This window comes from Pantherophis guttatus, chromosome 3 (genome assembly GCF_059756535.1).
Source record: "Pantherophis guttatus breed Tessera chromosome 3, ASM5975653v1, whole genome shotgun sequence".
Taxonomy (NCBI): Eukaryota; Metazoa; Chordata; class Lepidosauria; order Squamata; family Colubridae; genus Pantherophis; species Pantherophis guttatus.
This window is the reverse complement of record NC_142065.1, coordinates 129,927,198-129,943,600: the sequence shown is the minus strand read 5'-3', so window position 1 is coordinate 129,943,600 and position 16,403 is coordinate 129,927,198. Positions and strand designations below refer to the sequence as shown.

Below are 16,403 nucleotides of genomic sequence, written 5' to 3'. Positions count from 1 at the left end.
GGTCCTTACTATTTCTCATATAATGCTTTGATTTCTCCAGGTTGTTAAAGGAAGAACAGGCTCTTACAGCAAACTAAACTGTGTTGATTGTGGTACATAAAACTAAAGGAAAATGCAGTTAGAAAATAGGGAGGGAAATATCCACTTTTCTGTTAACCTGGAATCCATTTTGCATACTATAAAGGAGCTATAAAAGGGTATAAAAGCAATAAAGAATATAAGCAACTTTTCCTCTTATAGTTTATCTTAGGAATAAGATTTTTATTGCTATAAAGAAGGAAGGAAGATTGATTTTTGTTTTTCCCAGTACATAATTGCTTTTGCAGTATATAAAAAAAACCCACTTGGTATATTGATGTAATAATTATATACTGGATTACATCTCTCTTTCCTCCATAAATTTCCCATCACTAATTCTATAAACAAAATTATCAAAGTTATCAAAATGTAATTCATAGCAAAGAGCTTTTTTTAGCTTCCTCCATATGGAGTGTGCATACACACACACACACACACACACACACACACACACACACGAATATATATGCTGTGCACACACACAATTATTTTACACTTTTGTAAAATAATTCTATTGTAGAATAGAAAACTAGATACCAGATAATACTTTTCAATGCTTTTAATTCAGTTATCAATCCCCCTATTTCAAACTTGGAATGGTATACTCCAGGAAACGAGTCCAGGAAATGTGGTGTCATCCAAAAACAAGTCACTTATTTGTGTAAACAAGATCTAGATTTCTGAATGGTCAGATAGGGGGAAAAATATGTGGTGCAATACAGTGGTGGGATTCAAATAATTTAACACCTGGTTCTCTACCCTAATGATTTCTTCCAACAACCAGTTTACCAAACTGCTCAGAAAGTTAACAACCAGTTCTCCCAAAGAGGTGCGAACTGGCTGAATCCCACCACTGGTGCAATAGGCAATAGAAAGCTTTTCTCTGAATGTATCGTTTGCCCCGATTTAATTATGTTTGGAAGGTGATATTCATCCAATGAAAGAATGCATATTTCAAATATGAAATCCTGGAGGCAAATAGCAAAACAAGCCAAAATCTTCCTATCTTGCCTAGAAATGCTAGAACCAATTAGGGGTATGTTGCTGAAAACAGAATGGTAGGATAGACTGATTTTATTTCTTTATTCATCCAGTAAAGAAATGGTGAGGGATAAATGAATTAAGACACAGAGCTGAAATCTGGAAGACTCAGAAGATGAAGAGGAGTTACAGCATAGTTATCAGCCCGAGGAGTTTCAGCTGGAAGAGTCACAGATCAGGAAAAGCACCATTTCCATCAACCAGGAAAGGTAACTATTGCTGGTCTCAGATGACAAAGAGGCAGAGCTAGCACTCTCCCCCCTCACACATCCAATTAGTGACCCACAGCAAAGAGAGTAGAGCTGAACAAAGAGGCTGATCAGGAGATTATTAGCAAAAAAAGAACCTTGCCCCACCCAAGGAACAAATCCAGATCATTTGGCCCCTATATAAGGAGAACCACATGCCTCACAGATCCATTGGTGACAATTCTCCATTTACCTCACCACCATGTTTCACAAATCTTTAGCCTGCTTTCTCTAGATTTTCATGCCAAGTTAGTTTGACCCTCTAGTACCTTATTTATGATATGAACTTTCCTTGTCTCTAATTTAAACTGGCTGAATTTTGTAGGCTAAGTATTTTGTGGATGAGGGGCTACAATTGTTTGTTCAACCCTTTTTGCCTCTAAGGTTCTATTAGAAAATCTTTTTAATTAAGACTAACCATGTGTCTGTGATTTCTATGAGCTGGGACAAGACAAACAGAACTATTTGGTGGTATGTTGCTGAAAACAAAATGCTGGTGTGGACTGATCTTGAATTTATACATTGAAGGAATGATGAGTGATAAATGAATTAAAACACACCTGAAATCTGGTAAGAAAAAAAAAAGCACTCCTTTCTTGTTCTCATGTTATATTCACTCTGGAACAAAGAAGAACCCTACCCAGACATTAATGTAAATTCTAAATAATTCTAAATTCTAACATTTAAACTCTGAACATAGAGGGGGGCATTCTGTGATCACTACCATGTGTTGATAGGGAAGATCTGAAATGAAAATCATATGAATACACTTGCAATCTAGAGGAACTGGGAACTTATTTACCACATGCTTAGAATACAAACATGTATGAAAATGAATATCATTACAGGAGAGATATGGTTGGAGAATGTGTCACCATCTCTCCTAAATATATACTGTATTTTTCGGTGTATAAGATGCACCTTTTCCCCCCAAAAAAGGGGGTGAAAATCTGGGTGCATCTTATATGCCGAATGCAGCCCAGCCCACTTGCCGGCCCCCACCCTTCAGCCATTTTCGGCCAGTTCCAGGCGGCAGGGATCTGGGTCGGGGCACAGCCTGAAGAACAACCCTCCCTCTTCGGGACGGTGTGGGGGGGGAATCTGCCCAGCAGCTTTGGGGAACAAGGCGGGTGCCACGATTTGCAGCTGGTCACCCCTCTGGATGCGCTGACTTCACTCCCCAGCAATATGAGGAGCCGCCGCCGAAGCTGCCTAACCCTCTCTGCGCCCAGGGTCTGCCACCCAAACCCGCGATCCCCTTCCTGATTCCAAACATGGGGTGTGTGCAGAGACCAAAAAAAAGTGTACCGTGTTTCAAGCAGTGGATCTGGCCAGGAGGAAAGAGAAGAGTCTGCTGAGAAGGAGGACGGGGGCGCGCGGCTCTGCAATGTGCAGAAAAATACTTTTAGGCAGCAGCGCTACAATCTCCTTCCTGAATCCAAAGCACTTCCCAGTTCCCCGCTGCACATTGCAGGGGAACTGACTGCCACCTGAAACACGACTCTTGAGGTTTGCATTTTGGAATCCGGGCAGCGATGGCCGGAAAGGAGGAACGTTTCCCTTTAGGGGCTCCCATTCAGCTCGGCTTGGCTCCTGGCCACAGAGAGGGTTAGGCAGCGGCGGCTCCTCACATTGCTGGGGAGTGAAGTCAGCGCAGCCAGAGGGGTGACCAGCCGCAAATCGTGGCACCCGCCTTGTTCCCCAAAGCTACTGGGCAGATTTCCCCTCCCTCACCGTCCCGAAGAGGGAGGGTTGTTCCTCAGGCTGTGCTCTGTCCCTCCCCCCAGAGCATGCTAGGGGTCTCTTTGGGGGAAAGTGAGTAGTCCCTGCACCTCTTGCTTGCAGGAGGAAGAGGAGGGTGGCACCACCTTAAATGCTGGTAGGCAGAGGTAAAATACTTTTTTCCTTGTTTTCCTCCCCCAAAATTATACTCCGGTGCGTCTTATACACCGAAAAATACGGTAATAGTTGAAGAGGATATGCTTTGTTTGGCAATGTCATGTCACAATTCTGCTTTCCTTCATCCTATTTTAGTCTTGGTTGAATATGATCAGCATAGTGAGTTTTGGTACTCAATAAGGGGAAATAGAGAAGCAGTCTTTATGATTCTAACTTTCCTCCCATCTTGGTGCTTCCTACATGACATTCCAAAAGAGGGGCACCATCATTGCAAAGATTCACTTCTGTGTAACTGCACGATGAGAAAAAATCTCCCCTTTCTGCCTAATTTCAGGCTGTTCAGGATAGTCTGTTAACTGCGCATCTTAAAATGTGATTTAGTAGTTATTAAGTGGCTGCCCCATTCTGCATCAGCTGTATCTTCCTTAGCAAATAACTCCCAATGAAATGCACAAGAAAGAATAACTTTGAAGATGATACTACTTAAATGGGTAGTAATGTTTACTGTATATCCTCAGACTGTAGTGTAGGTTTCAACATCAGCTGGTTTGGATAGAATTGTTTGCAGAAATCCTGGCAAAAGCCAAGTCATTATAGTGATTAAATGATAATGAAAGATAAAGTGAGGAAGACTTATTTATTATTTAAATAATGCTTTCAGTTTAACAATGAGCAACAGTAACAGGTCACAGTCATGAAAGCATGAAAAGAATGAGGGACAAAAGAATGAGGGGCAAAAACATAGTAAAGTAGTATTGTGATCATATTGAGGGAAGGAAAATCTAGGTGGAATAAAAAGCAGTCTTTCAAAAAGATGTTTATTTGATAGCACAAGATCCCAAGAGAAGTAGTTAAGAGCCTATACTTGTTACATTTGAATTGCCAGCATATTAGTAAGCATATTGTCTGGAAAAATCTTACATACTGATAATTGGCACTTTTACAAGGATGAAATAGAGATACATCATTTTCAGTTTACTCATAGACAAGCATAACTTATTATTTAATATAGGAATATGATTTGAAATTGGTCTATTTACTGAGTGTAAGGCATAGTTGAAATGTGTCATTTCCCCCTCTCCTGACTAAAATGATTAAAACCCTACATTCTTAGCATTTGTGAAGCTGAGTAAATATTTGTCCCCAGACCAGGAAAAAAAAAGCCACAGTCTATGGATCTTCTGATGATTCACTGTGAAAAGAGTTGTGGTATTTTAAATACTTTGCAAATTTCAAATCCTGGGCATGTGTTAACATTGTTCCCCATGCTCTTGTTACCGTGACAAAGAAGAAAAATCTGTGACTGGCATAAGTCTGTTCTTGTCATTAGACTACTCATCAAGCATCCCTTGACTGCCCTACAAAGGGAATATAATTTATGATTGACATCCTGCCAGGAGAAATCAACCTCATCATGTCAGTTTGAGAACCCAAGGCATCATGCAGGTCTCCTAGCAGGGGGTTTTGTCATGCTCAAGGCCTTGTGGTGTTTGAATAGACCATTGTGCCTGCAGTGTTAGACTTGGGCAGTTGTGTAATAACTAGTAGTTGAAAATTAGCAAAAGGTGTTAGCACTGAACATCAAATTGCCACTGAGCAACTATTTCAGTGGGCCTGTATTACTAACTGCAAGATAGATATGTAGATTATGACAAGTAATAACTTGTAACTAATAGAATAAATTTTCTCTACTCATTCGGCATTAATAAGATGGACACATGCACAATTCCTGTAGCATATGTCCAAATACATGGAAATCCTGAGCTAATTAGAATTCCTGTTCACAAGGAGAAAGTCCAAGAAGTTACATCATCATGCATATAGAACAGAGCTGTCAAACTCCCGACCCACAGGCCGGATGCGTCACATGCTGACCACGCCCACGCCCAGTTTAGTGAAGGGGGGGAAGTCCTGATACGTCACATGATGCTGCCATGATGATGTGAGTTTGACACCCATGATATAGAATGTCTGTACACCTTAGCCCCAAAGTTTTGCCTGACAAAAGACATGATTAATATCTGCCTCAAAATGCAAGAATGTGGTTAGCAGATAACATTTTCACTTTTATACAATCATGTGCCAAAACTGTATAGGCATAATGTGAAAACTATCACCTATACAAGTCTTTGAGCATATCTAGAATTTTGCACTTACATTGTGCAAATTAAATTACAGGTAAGCCTTCACTTGTGATCATAATGGAACCTGCCCATTACAGTCATTAGTCAAGATAGTTGTAAAGCAGGTCACCAATATGACTCAATCAAAATTTACAAAAAAAATTGTGGTGGTCATTAAGCGAATGCAATAGTTATTAAGTAAACCCATTGTTATCTATGGGACGTTTTTGCTGAAAACTGGAAGTAAATGCCAAGTCTGGGCAAAAACATTGTAAATCATGGTGATGTGCTCATGGACACCACAAAGAGCCATAAATACGAGATGATTGCACAGCATCTAAAATACAGTCACATTCCTGGGAAAGGGGGAACCTGATTGTCAGAATTTTAGAACCATGTAATAATTTCTTTTTGAGAGGTCTGTTGTAACTTTGAATGTCACTATGCAACCAGTCAAGGATTACCTGCATTTCTTTGTACATGTCATGACACTGTTAAGGACACAAAATCAATCCAGGCTGTTTTTTCTGGTTACTTGACCAATTCTAATTAATATACACCTCAAGGGTGAAATAGGAAATCTGGAGAACAATCCTTTTGTCCTTTAAAGTAGATTTAATCTCATCTCCATGCTGAGTTCAACCATTTTTAGGGACTCTAATAAGCACATGCAAGTTATACATGTCAGCTTTCCAAGATAATAATATCAGAGCAAAATGTTGCCAGTGCCACTGAGTTTCAGATCAAACTGGTCTGATGAAAGTGACTTTAGTTGGTAAGATATGGCGTGCATGTTGCTATAGATGTAGTGTGTTATATTAAAGCACACACATATACACCAAAGTTGTGTCACAGGGATCCTGATTCAGTTCTGAGGAGTCAATAGACATTTAGCATGAAAATCCAAATTCTTTTAGATTCTTTTTTAAACAAACAGGCACCAGAGCAAGCAAGCAAGTTCCTTTATTTTCAGCATTTAAAAATTTTAATTTCCCAACTATGTTTCTTAGTAAGTGATAGCAAGGGTTAGTTAAATGAGGCAGATCATCTCTGCTGTCCTTTCTTCATCTCTGTCCAAGGCTTGATCGTTACACTTGCTTTTCGAACAGCGTTTTTCTCTTCTCAGATACAGCAATCCAAAGCTTTTGTCAGCAGAGCTATTTGCAGATTATGATGTGATTTTAATTTATGCATGCATTGCTTTATTTCTAACTCTGCCTACTTTCTAATTTTAGAGTTAAGGCCTTACAGAAAAGAGTGGCAATTTCAGCTTTTCAATCTGGTAGCTTTTCTTTCGTTGATAAATCTTTTATCTTTTTTTTTCGTCTGTCATTTTCTGACATCCCACTATGCCTTCTGCATCAGTTAGCAATGTCCCTCAGTACTGCTCTAGTCACCAATAATTATCTTCCACAGCAGAAACTCTGCCCAGTCCAACTCAGATCTACCAACTCTCATTGTTCTTACTAAAACTATTAATCTATCTTCAACAGTCATTGCTGCCTGCTCTGTTCTTGTTGCCAATCATTTTTTTCAAAAACTTCCAATTCTTCATCTACAGCTAGCATCTATATGACAATAACATTTCTTCTGGCCCACTAGAAGAAATGCTAAACCTGATCGAGTTAAACCAGACATTCAGAAGACTGAATTCCCACTCAAGCAGTTCAGTAGACAAATCACTAGAGCTGAATCAATTCCCTGGGAGGAACTATTAAAAGACAGACCACAGAAACAGAATGATATGTTGTCACTTGTAGCTTATAGCTCAAACCTTTCAAACTGATTATTAATAAGCTAGGGTCTGCACTGAATGGTAGGCCCATACTTGTATAGAGACAACTACCAACTGGACGTAGATTTGCACAAGCAATACAAAAAAATAAATAAAAAATTAAAAAATTAAACAACGATGCTGACATGAACTCCAGATTCTGCAAAAAAAACAAAAAACAAAAACCCACCACCTAAATGTTTACTTTGCCTCGCCACCTATATCTATGCCAATAGTACCATCCCTAACCCCCAAAAAACACATACAAGATTAGAATCATTTACCCATGCTTTTCTGATAATGTGATACAAGCCATCATCTGCCAGCAATGCCTCCCTGGATTCTATGTACCACAAATTGCACAACCATATGTATGCATGCACAGTATGTATATGTATTTGTTTATCAAATTTCTACACTGCTGATCTCACCTAACTGATTTTGGGTGATTTACAACATCATCATAAAATAGTATAAAAATGTGACTAAAGCACAGTTAAAAACAAAGTTAAAATGTACAAGTTAAAAAGTGAAAAGCTAGTAATTTAAGAAGTTAACATGCATGCACACATACGTACACAAATAAATATACACAAGCTTAACATCAGGACTCAAATCAGGACAAAATAAGAGCATTTCAATCTTCCCAATCCTCCATAGTAGATCTCAAAATAACTCCATGGTGGACCCCAAAAAACTGTTTCAGAAAAGTACAGTTTTAATAGCATCATCAAAGAAGATATTATTGAACTCATAAACATTAAAAATGCAAACTCAGAAAATCTCAACAAAGCACAATGGGGTTTTAACACAATTGTTACATAATCTATTTCATCTGCATAACAAATCTAGCTTTCTCTCCCCCTTTTCCCCCACCTCACCCCAATTTAAATCCATCATTGGATTAATCTACTCTACTTGTTAGGGTTATTACATGTATTCATTTATCAAGATTTAAAAAGAGCCTTGGTACTACAGTGGTTTAAAGCACCCTGTTATTAACACAGCTGCCTGCAATTTACTGCTGGTTCGAATCTCTCCAAGGCTCAAGGTTGACTCAGCCTTCCATCCTTTCTAAGGTAGGTTAAATGAGGACCCAGTTTGTGGGGGCAATAAGCTGACTTTGTATAAATATACAAAAGGATGAAGGCTATTGCTGAGCACATTGTAAGCCGCCCTGAGTCTCCGGAGAAGGGCGGCATATAAATCAAAAATTAAAAAAAAAAAAAAAAAGATGTCTCTGGAACTCATCAAGCATATCCTTTATTTCTTCTTTTTAATTTGGTATTGGAATCATTACGTTATTGTATTAAACATAGGTGTTTGGGACATAATGAAGGTTGCAGTGGAATGCAAATTTATTATCCGATAATGTATTGTACCTAATCAATAATTATTTCTTCACCAAAATAGTCTGATATTGGTAATTTATCAGATTATTCCATTAACTGAATTAATATTAAATACTTCCTATAAAGGTAAAGTTCCCCTCGCACATATGTGCTAGTCGTTCCCGACTCTAGGGGGCAGTGCTCATCTCGGTTTCAAAGCTGAAGAGCCAGCGCTGTCCAAAAACATCATGCATGACTAAATGCCAAAGGCTCACAAAATGCTGTTACCTTCCCACCAAAGGTTGTCCCTATTTTTCTACTTGCATTTTTTATATGCTTTCGAACTGCTAGGTTGGCAGAAGCTGAGACAAGTAACGGGAGCTCACCCTGTTACATGGCACTAGGGATTTGAACCGCTGAACTGCCGACCTTTCGATCAACAAGCTCAGCGATTTAGCCACTGAGCCACCGCATCCCTTGTATACTTCCTATAGACTTCTATAATGTTGTAATAATTGAATTCATTTATTGCTTGATTTCTTTTAAATACCCTGGAATAATTATCTCAAGGAATTAAGCTCCTCTTTATACACATAAAAGATTACATAAATAAAATGTTTATTAATTTGCATATGTGCTCAAAATGTCCTAGTTTCCGCCCCCTATTTTCTTGTTTTAATTTTGATTTTCCCATAAAGCATAAACAACAATACAAGCATGCTAATATCTAATCATTATTTAATTTGACAGAATAACTATTCATAAGGAAAAATATGTGAATGATTGTTCCACCCATTTGATAAAAGTGAATCATTAATAAAGATATATTTAAATACTATCCGGGGAGAAACAAGATGACACTTTATTCTAACAAGTTATAATCTTACAGCATGAATATCTTGGCATATACATTCACCACATCACTTTAAATGGCTTCCCCTTATTTCCATACAACTGCAAACATATTCTGATCTATGCGGATTATATTCCTACCAGGCTGCTTTCAAGTTGTGCATAGAAGGTTTAGTCCAAATGGAAGGGAATCCAATCGTAATTTTTGCAACTGCAATCCATGTTATGTTAAAAAGATGTTAAAGAGCTAGTTCTGGCTGCAGGGAATAGCTGAAGGCTGTTGGCTGCTGTATGGAACTGTCCCACTGCTCAGGTAAAATTAACATAGCTCTTGCCAACTATCTTGCTAGGGAAAGAAGAAGTGTGCCCAGTGTGAAGAAATCAGCATAATGAAATCATTCTATGGTGCCTTGTTACCAACATGCCTCCTATCATCTTTTTTCAAATTATTTGGAGACATCATTAATATGACATTATCTTAAAGATAAGGGTAAATCTAAGCCCTTTCTTCCTTGGAGAACTGGGGTTCAGCCCATTGCCTGTAGCGATACAAGATGGCATAGAAACTTAACATGTATCTGCCAGCTGTGGTTGCCACAGAATCTGGCAAGAAGCTGCTTTAATCTATAATTTTTGGAACATTTACACTTTTAGTTCAAAGAATACTGTGGCTACATACATATTGTGCATGTTTATTATATATTCAGAGGATACAAGGCGATCATATTTGGATCCTTGGATCTTTATATTGAGGAGAAACAGCAATTTATCTGAAGTCATTTAACCACAAAGCAATCCTTTTTTTTTTTTTTTTTTAGTTCATCTTCCTTTGGAACTTAGAAAAGAGAAATATATTGTTATTTGTTGGTTTTTCCCAAGAGGGAACAACTAGACAAAAAATTTTAATAAAGAAAATTTGGGGGTGAGGATATTTGATTCCCCCTTTCTCCAGGGCAGTGATTTTAATCCCCCTCACAGGAATATTGAATGATTATCATAATGATGTACATGATGTAATTTGAATATTCAGCATTTACTGTGAGCAGTGGTAGTGCTTTACAATGAAATCTATAGGAAATATATTTCATTGTAAAGAAAGAATATGCTTGACAGAAGGAATGTGTTAAAATTCCATCAATAATGTGTTTCTGCATTTTGACTCCTACATTTTTAAAAATAAGTTTCAGGAATCTTAAGGGGGGGAAAAAACACAATATACAAATAATTATGTAGAAGCTAATGCTGTTAAGATGATAGAAATTTGGCTTACAGCAGTGGTGTCAAACTGGCGGCCCACAGGCTGGATGACTCATGCGCAGGACACGTCAACCCCCAGCTCCGCGAAGCGAAAAACCGTTGCAATAGGTCACGTGATGGCAATGTGAAGTGTTGAGTTTAACACCCATGGTTTAGAGTAATCTTGGTCATAATAACTGAATGAAGCTGAGGATTTTTTTCTGATATTTCTTTTAGTGAAAAGGATTTGGATAATCATATGGAAGAATAGGGGGCAATATTTCTGTTGGTGGGAAAATCAGAGCAAGTTATGGGTGAGCACAGTGCTCCCAGTATACTTGTGTAATATTTCATTTCATTTTACTTGAGATTTTCTATTTTGCCCTGTTTTTAATTTTTCTATTTTTATACAGCAATAATATAAATTTTGACTTGAGGTAAATTAACATTTGCATCACCCGAGGCTGGAACTATGTTTTTAATACCATTCTATCTTGAATTATTTCTGTATTTAGAGTGAGAAGTTAATGATCTAGCAAATGATTTATGGATTTCTAGTGCTGTTAATGCTGCGTAAGAACCCGGTTTTATTATTTTTCAATTTGAAAAACATATAATAGTACAATGTAAAAACTACAACACTAACAGAAAAAGGTATGGTAGTAGTTATACAGTGGGAAAATAACCTACCTACATTGGTGGTTATCAAAATAAATTAAAGAAAGGGGGGAATTGGAAAAAAAAATCATATAATATCCATTTAATATAATTCAGTCCTTAAGCTCAGGGCCGGATTTAGATGAAAAGAGGCCCTAGGCTATTCCACTTATGATAAGGTGACCAGATTTTAACATTGGTAAAGAGGGACATTGTGGGCGTGGCTTATTTTATGGGCGTGGCTAGCTGGTCATGTGACTGGGTGGGCGTGGCTAGCTGGTCATGTGACTGGGTGGGCGTGGCTAGCTGGTCATGTGACCGGGTGGCCATGGCTATGTGTATAGGGTAAGGTGAACAGATTTTAACATTGGTAAGAAGGACACCATTGTGGGCGTGACTTATTGTGTAGGCATGGCTTGGAGGCCATGTGACTGGGTGGGCGTGGCTAGCTGGTCATGTGACCGGGTGGCCATGGCTATGTGTATAGGGACTACTCAGAGGGCTGAAAAGTCATTTCTGACAGGTCCTCACACTTTTGACTGTTCCTCACACTTATGACCATCCTCACATTTATGCCCATGCAGTATTCTTAACAACCATGTCACTCATTTCACAACTGCTTCTCTTCACCATGGTGACAAGATAGGGCAAAAACGTAAAATGTGAGGACAGTCGTAAGTTCGAGGATGGTCAAAAGTGTGAGGACCAGTCAAAAATAACTTTTTCAGCCCTCTGAGTAGTCCATATGCACAAAAGGACTAACCAGAGGGCTGAAAAAAGTCATTTCTGACAGGTCCTCGCACTTTTGACTGGTCCTCACACTTATGACCATCCTCACATTTATGCCCATGCAGCATTCTTAACAACCATGTCACTCATTTCACAACTGCTTCTCTTCACCATGATGACAAGATAGGGCAAAAATGTAAAATGTGAGGACAGTCATAAGTTCGAGGACTGGTCAAAAGTGTGAGGACCAGTCAAAAATAACTTTTTCAGCCCTCTGAGTAGTCCATATGCATTAAAGGATACAGCAATAGAGAGGGATGAAGGAATGGAAATTAGAGTAGGAGTGAGGGTAAGAGAGGGAGGAAGAGAGGAGGAGAAGGAGAAAGGAAGAGGAAGTAGGGAGGAGAAAAAGAGGGTGGGGGGAGGAGAAAGTAAGAAGGAAAGAAAAGAGAGTGGTGGTAGGTTTGAGGAGAAAGATTGCTGTACAATAAAAAAGATGAAAGGGAAGAAAGCCAACCCCAAGCAAATATAAAGATATTAAGATTAAGAATGAATTGTTAAACTTTAAAGAATAAAAGAGAACAAATATGAATAAATAGCAATAATTAGAAACACACATACAAACATACAATGTATTTTCTTTGAACAGAATATTTGGCTGGTTCACAAATTTAAACAGCGTTTAGTCATTTCATTTAAATTTACAATTTCTATATTTCCTTTTTGCCATATTTATTCCTCATCTATTTTTTTAAAAAAAACAATATTACCCTTCATCCTCATCTCTAATCTTAATCAAATTCAATTTTTCCCTTCTATTCTATATTATACCCCTTCCCATTGTCATCTATTTTTATATCCATCCTCACATTGGTTAATTATGTAATTATGTAATACAGTTGTTTAATACAAATTCAACATTTTAATATAAATCAATTAGTTATATAACTATCTTTTTTGTATATTAATCAATATGAACATGAATATTCCAATTATTTCCATGCAATCCAATTTCTTACAAATCAATTAATTATATTTACCAATAATAATAAACCAAATAATTTCCCCCATATATTCCTCCAAACCACAACTTAACCATTTCTGCTTTCAACACAATATACAATTATTAATAGTATCTCAATTATTACAATTCCCTAGTTAAATAGAGCTTTTTTTCTTTTGTGTTTTAAAATCTTGAACTCTCCTCTTTTGCCCAAAATTTCCCATTGTTTGCAGTTTTGTACCTACCTTTTTTGGTGAGGAAAAAGAAAAAGAAAAAGAAAGAAATCTCTCTCTGCCTCATTTTGTCACGTTGCAGCTTTACTTTCGCTTTCGCCTTTGTTTTTTTCAGCATAGCTAGGGGAAAAAAATCTGCTCCAGGAACTTTTTGCAGCTTTTTGCAGCTTTTTGCAGCTAATTAACCTAGCGGAAGCTGTTAACAGGGGCTGTTTTTTCTATTTTTTTTTAACACTGATCAGCTGTAGGTCGGCCCTTTGAAGCCCCGCGGCAAGAGTTTAAACAGTTTTTTTTCCCTCTAGCCATCAGCGGGGATTCAGGAGGCAGCCGGGACTCAGGAGGCAGAATGAAAAATCGGGACTTTTTAAAAATGCCGCGGGACACGGGACAAATTGCTCAAAAGCGGGACTGTCCCGCCAAAAGCGGGACGTCTGGTCACTTTAACTTATGAGGCCCTTTCACCTATAGTGAAAGTGTAATTTTAATTTTGCTAACAATTTGAATGTAGGCCCCTCTTGATCTTGAGGCCCTAGGCTGAAGCCTAGTTAGCCTATAGGAAAATCCGGCCCTGCTTAAGTTTATCATTAAATCTAGACCGTATAAAAACACATTGCTTTATTTTATTTTTTTCATTTTTAGAACATTTAAAAAAAAATAAACAACAGTCTCATAGCTTGAATTCATTTCTTGCTAACAGGAGGATAATTTTTTTTCCTATTCATGTAAGATTACTCTCTTTGTTGAGCCCCAGGCTTGTTAGAGTCAAAGCTCTACATGAAATGATAAATTCCATGTTTGAGGAATATAGCTTAACATTCCATTATATCTTATTACATTTCTTTCCAAAATTCTATTAACATATCCTATGATTTGTAACCAAAATAGAGCTATGGTGAAGAAGATCAAACCTATTGACATCCCTCAAATCTATTTGATCCATGTGGCTTTCTTGCTGAGAAAAAAACTGTCTGCAGTATACGGTTGCTAAGAGGTGAAAATGACTTGATGACATATAACCAATCAAATTTATTACAAGGCTTCACAAGAAAATCTGATATCCAACTCTTTCAAAACATTATTGGAGGGATCCAATGAACATGATACCGTACATGCTAATGAATTTATCTCACTCTTAAGCCATACGTATGTTTCACATTTCTTAAAACGTCGACCTACTGATTTTCCAAGATTGTTATTCCAATCATATATTCCACAATTATACAACAGAAAATTTTCCTATCAGGTGATATCTGATGAAATTGCATGTATACATTTAGTATATTTGATTCATCTTATTGTAATATATTTTGAGAACAATATTTTCTGAAGGCTGTATAAATGATAAATCCTAATTTCTTACACTACGCTATCGAAATTTTAGATTTCAAAGGCTGCAAAATAGACTTTTTTCAAATTGATAATGGAACTGAATAACTGTATTAATGTACAACTTCAATAAGCTTTGGTAATGACACCATATAATTATCCAAATTGGCTATGTTATCACTGGCACATAGAAACAATAATATATTATATTTGCTATCAAGTGCCATCATATCATTAATATCTTGAAATTATCTAATGAATGAAATGAAAGGTTCAGGAACCAAATTAGAGATTAATAGAGACAAGGGGCATTGTTGATAGATTCCATGAGATAACCTGATGTTTCAAGAAACAAATCAATTTGTAATTATTGTAGCCACAGGGTGAAGATATACTAAATTGTAACCTAATAGATAGAGGATTATGAAAATCCATATCTTCTTAGAACATATTTAAAAATACTGTCCAAACCATATCAAAAGCCTTTTCACATTCCATTGTTTAAAGCAGTTGATTCCAATATATCAGGCATGATGCCAAAAATACTAATTTGCCAAATTAAAATTATCAAATCCTTGTCTTTTTTTCCTGATAAATCCAGACTGAGTATGGTATTACTTTTGCTAGCATCCTAGTTTGTGTTATAGTTAACATTTACTATTATTGTAATATATGGCTTGAAAATGAAATATTTCATTTTTATGGGATCCTAAATATTTATCAGAGCAATGGTGACATTATCTTTATTATCAAGAAAATAAAGTGTCCTTCACTATCACAATGCTCATATTCCATTTCATTTTCATAAATAGCTATACCAGTTGCTGAATATTAATATGAATATCAATTAATATAGCTTTGCCCAATTCAGTTACTGAGCCTCGGTAACACATGTTCATTAAATAGAGCATGTGTTTCTTGCAACATAATTTACCGTTGTAATTTTTCTATTTCATTGCAACTTTGGCCATTTTTTAAAAAACCTGAATATGTTTAGATTCCAGTTTTATTATTTTAATTGTAGGCAAAGTATTTCTCAAGATCAATTTCCCAATTTCCAAATCACATTTCCATCATAATTCTCAATAAAATGGATAGAGCTTCATGTACTGAAATTACAGTTCAAGAATAAGCTGAATAGAAATCTGAAATTATTTTGAAGGGGGATTTAACCATGGTAAGCAATGATTTGGAAAAATATATGGACATATAAATGGAATTGATGAATGATTTATTCCCTAAAGGTGATGTACAACTATTAAACCATGAAATCGATTCGGATATATTTTTCCCTGGATATACAAAAGACTTTTACTAAGGCATCAATGATTTCTCTGGAGGGGACAAACTACCATGGCAAAAAAAGTTGTTACAAATATTATTTACTGAATATACAAAATAAATTTGTTAAAGTTACCTCAAAAACAGATGAAGAAAAAACTAGAGGCTCTTTCTGAAAAGATTAAAAAGCAAGACCCTTACAAATTCAGGAAAGATTTATAAAGTCAATTTATTTGATCAGGTCTAAAAGGAAAATAGTTATATCTCTTTTTTCTTACTGGATTTCTGCTGACAAGGAAAATATGATGAAGTCTATGGATTTGTGCTTTTTATTTAAGAGGTAAACTATGGAGTGAAGAAAGATTATATTTTATTTAAGATGGTGACAAACTATCAAAATTGTTTTTTACTTGCTGAGATGAAATGAGAGGTTGCTCTTTTTCTGTTCCCTTTGTTCTTTTTCATATCTTTTGGATATTTTTCTGTTTGTATTTTTTGTAATTTGTATTTGTTTTGTTTTTTCAGTTATAATACTTAATATAGTTATTTGGAAAATGTCTGGGTTCAATATTCTTAAAGGAATAAAATGTAT

At 36.6% G+C, this 16,403-nt stretch overlaps 1 long non-coding RNA gene across 1 annotated transcript in view; it reads left to right on the top strand.

The window, feature by feature from the left end:
* Positions 1–1,197: 1,197 nt before the first annotated feature.
* LOC117662454 (uncharacterized) overlaps positions 1,198–16,403 on the top strand; it is a 168,193-nt gene continuing 152,987 nt past the window's right edge. The window contains exon 1 of the long non-coding RNA XR_004590410.3: positions 1,198–1,328. This is a non-coding gene — a long non-coding RNA (uncharacterized LOC117662454). The remainder of the gene's footprint in view (positions 1,329–16,403) is intronic.